A 4,227-nucleotide genomic window follows, 5' to 3' on the forward strand; every position below is an offset into this window, starting at 1 on the left:
AGCGGCGGCGGCCCGGGAGCCGTCAATCACCCGAGGGCGGGCCCGGAACGCCACCAATCGGCGCACGGCGTGGCCCTGCCGCCCCAGAGACCTGCGCGCGGGCGGGGCTGTGCGGGGGCGGGGCGACGGCGCGCAAGCGCACTGGGTCTAGCTTCCGCCGCGAGAGGGAGCTGGTAACCCGGTTGGCTTGCTGACGTGAGGCTGATAGCGCCATGTTCCCCGCGCACGCCTGTCCTGGCCTCCTCCAGTTTTCTCTGGGCATACGCGTTGGATTCCGAGAAGGCCCCTTCCAGAGAGACAAGTCTGCGCTCAAGGGCAGCTGTAGTGAGCCCTGGTGACCCAGAAGACTTTATGGGGTTTTCACGTCCGTTCCGTCCTGCCATCCCTGGCCAATTTGAGGTTGAGAAGCAGAATCCTGCTGGAGCGAGCCCTTGAGATGCAGGGTGGAGAGGAGGCATCTCTGGACTTGTCTGCTCCCATCCGGACACGTGGGGAAGAGGGTAAAACGAGCGTCCATGGCGGTGACATCGGGGAGCTGGCCTGGCACTCACAGCTGGCCTCGGTGTTCTACTGAATATGCAGAGTTCCATGAAACGTTAGACATCAGGCTCTGATGTTTTAGATCCACGGCAAAAACGAGGCCCCTCCATACTTGTCTGAACACAGACAGAAGAACATTGTTCAAGCCACGAAAATGACCAAACTTCCTTCTGTCTCGGCCAATCAGAGTGACTGCTCATTCTTTACCAGTTACAGGTTTAACTTTTCTCTAGTCTTGTCTTTGTGATGCAATCTGTGAAGACATCTGGTCAAGGAATTGCTTCCTTTTCCTGACATCCCATCCAGAGTGGACTGGCTTCCTTAAACGTTTCCCCCACATCAACTAACACAACTGAAATGTTGTAAATATCAGTAGTTGCTCTGCAGTCGCCCAGTTGTGTCCCACTGCGACCCCATGGACTGCAGCACACCAGCCTCCCTGTCCCTCACCATATCCTGGGGTCTGCCCAAGTTCACGTTCCTTGCATTGGTGATGCCCTCCAGCCATCACATCCTGTGACGCCCTCTTCTCCTCCTGCCCTCAATCTTTGCCAGCATCAGGGTCTTTTCCAATGAGTTGGCTTTTCACATCAGATGACCAAAATACTGGAGCTTCAGCAGCAGTCCTTCCAGTGAATATTCAGGGTTGACCTCCCTTAAGATTGACTGTTTTGATCTTGCTGTCCAGGGGTTTTTCAGGAGTCTTATCCAGCACCACAGTTCAAAGGCATCAATTCTTTGGCATTTTGCCTTTACGGTCCAGAGATATATCTACATCCCTTTACTGCGGTTTCCCGTGGTGATGGTCTCCCTCGCTGGGATGAAGCACAAACTCAGCTCCGTGGACTACAGATTACTGATTTCTGGTGATCTCTGGCTAAGGACATTGTTGGCCCAGCAAGCCTTCATGCTGCACATCTACACTACTGTCTGAAACCCTCAGGCTCTTTCCTCTCCCTTTGGCAGATGAACTGCCTCCTCCCTGCAGGCGCGCTCTAAAGGAATAACAAAGCCCCATTTCTTCACCTCTCTTCCACTTTCGGCCCACCCCAACCTTGCTTCTCTTTGTCACTTCTCCTGCTCAGCTCATCAGTGAATTCCCACTGTGATGCTAAAGGGAACTGGGTTTTTTAGCCCTCAGCGTACATGAATCCCAGCAGTATTGACACGTCAGCCTCTCTTTCCATTTGGTTTGTGGGACACGTCACTCTGAAAGCGTTCCCTGTCTGCTTTGCAGGCCCACTTCTTCTGCCTGGTTATTCATTGAGGGAATTCTTTAATACTTGATCCTGGGTCCTCCTCACCCCACACTCCCTCCTTCAGCAAATCTCATCCACACGTGGCTTGAATTTCCATTTATCTAAAGGTGGTTTGTTCATTTGTGTTTCCTACCAGCTCTAGATCCACATGTTCATGTATCATTCACATGATATCTCAGGGATGTCTCAAAAGTCACTCATGCTCCACATGTCTCAGTTGAAATTGTGAACTGCAGTATGAAGAGGGCCACAGCAAGGAATGGAGGGAGGCCTTCAATCCAAGAGCACGTGAAGAAATGAGTGCTGCGAACAGCTACATAAGCGTGGAAATGGGTCCTTCCAGTCAAGCCTCAGATGAGACTCCAGTCCAGGCCAACACCTCAGTTGCAGCCTTGCAGAGGACTCCTGACCCATGAAAACTGCAATAACAAGTGGATGTGGTTTTAAGCTACTAAATTTGTGGTAATTTGTTACACAGCTGCTGCTGCTGCTGCTGCTAAGTCACTTCAGTTGTGTCCAACTCTGTGCAACCCCATAGATGGCAGCCCACCGGGCTCCACTGTCCCTGGGATTCTCCAGGCAAGAACACTGGAGTGGGTTGCCATTTCCTTCTCCAATGCATGAAAGTGAAAAGTGAAAGTGAAGTCGCTCAGTCGTGTCCGACCCTCAGCGACCCCATGGACTGCAGCCTTCCAGGCTCCTCTGTCCAAGGGATTTTCCAGGCAAGAGTACTGGAGTGGGGTGCCATTGCCTCCTCCACTGTTACACAGCAGTGGATAACAAATACACCCTCCATCACCAAGTCCTACCAGCTTTATCCCCTGACCCCCATGCCCAGCAAGTCTGTGTCACCAAATGACAGCCTCCTTTTTGGCTTCCGCTTCAGGCCTTTCCTGAACTCATCTTTCTCTGTCTTGTCCCAGCACATTTTCTCATGTGGGTCCTTTGGCTTGGAATCTTCTTCTGTCCCCGCTGCTTCTGGGAAATCTGATGTATTCCTCAAACTTTGGTCATCAGTTACTCAGGAAAACCTTTCTTGAGTGTCCTAAGTACAACGCCCACTTGACACCTCTCCTCAGTGGGTTTTGTCATGGTTGCAGTTTTACAGTTATTTATGTCCTTTTGTCCTTAGTGACTGCATCTTCCATCAGAATGTAAGCTGTAGGGGTCAGGAACTATGCTTAGTTTTGCACATTACTGTACCCCCAGCACCTGGCAAACAGTAGATACACTGGCTAGATGAATGAATGATCAAATGGACAAATGAATGGATGGATAAGCGTGTCTATTTTTTAAAGGAGTGTAATTTATTTATTTATTTTTTAAGGAACATTTTATTTATTTGACTGCCGTGGGTCTTAGTTGTGGCACCCGGGATCTTCGATCTTCCTTTGCAGCACGAAGTGTCTTTAGTTGCAGCACGTGGAATCTAGTTCCCTGACCAGGGATGCAAACCAGGTCCCCTGCAATGGGATCACAGAGTCTTAGCCAGTGGCCGACTAGGGAAGTCCAGTATGTCCGTTTTTGATGCTCGGGGTTTAGGATACAAGCCTTCCTACCTCCAGAACGTTGGGAATTTTGGAGCCAAAAGTGCTGCCTCCTGTGCCTCACTCAGGACGACCCAAACTAAGTTCAGTTTTGCTCTTGGAAAAAGATGGTTAATTTCTGATTTTGAGACCTTAAACTGTCTAGCAATAAGAAAGGTGCCTGATGTCCTGGACATGTTCAGCTGCCTGAGCAGCAGATGCTATTTTCCAGAGTTTGTTCCTGTTCCCTGTGCTCCTCTAAATAGGATTCTGCCACTGCTGCCATCAAGAGGCAGGCTCTGAGCCTCCTCCCCTCCAAGCTGGGTGAGCTGTGCCTACTTTGACCAACAGAGAGAGTGGACGATGCACATGACATGTTTTCCAAGTTTAGGTCATAAAAGACCACACAACTTCTGCCTGCTTCTCTGAAATGCTTGCTCTTGGGGAAGTCAGTCACCAAGTAAGAAGTCCAGCTACTCTGAGGCTGCTTGGCTGGAAAAGCCACACACATAAGCACTGCATTCAACGACGCCCCTGATGAGCTGGCATGGCCAACAGCCATCAGTGAGTGCCAGCCCAGTTCAGTGAGTCATCTTGGACATCCATTCCAGGGGACCCTCACACTAGGATTCTGAGCCCCAGCCAACATCTGACTATAACCTTATGAGAGACCCTGAGCAAGGACTGCCTGGCTAAGCCCTTCATGAATTCTGACCCACAAAATCACAAGCTAAATAAGGTTTCTTTTTTAAAAGTGAAGTATAGTTGATTCGACCATAACGCATCAGTCTCACTTTGCTGAGTGATTGAGTTTCATATATATATATATGTACATACATAGACGTGTTGGTGGTGACTCAGCTGTGTCTCTTTGCGACCCCATGGACTGCAGCACGCCAGGC

Source organism: Bos javanicus, chromosome 3, assembly GCF_032452875.1.
Source record: "Bos javanicus breed banteng chromosome 3, ARS-OSU_banteng_1.0, whole genome shotgun sequence".
Lineage (NCBI taxonomy): Eukaryota > Metazoa > Chordata > Mammalia > Artiodactyla > Bovidae > Bos > Bos javanicus.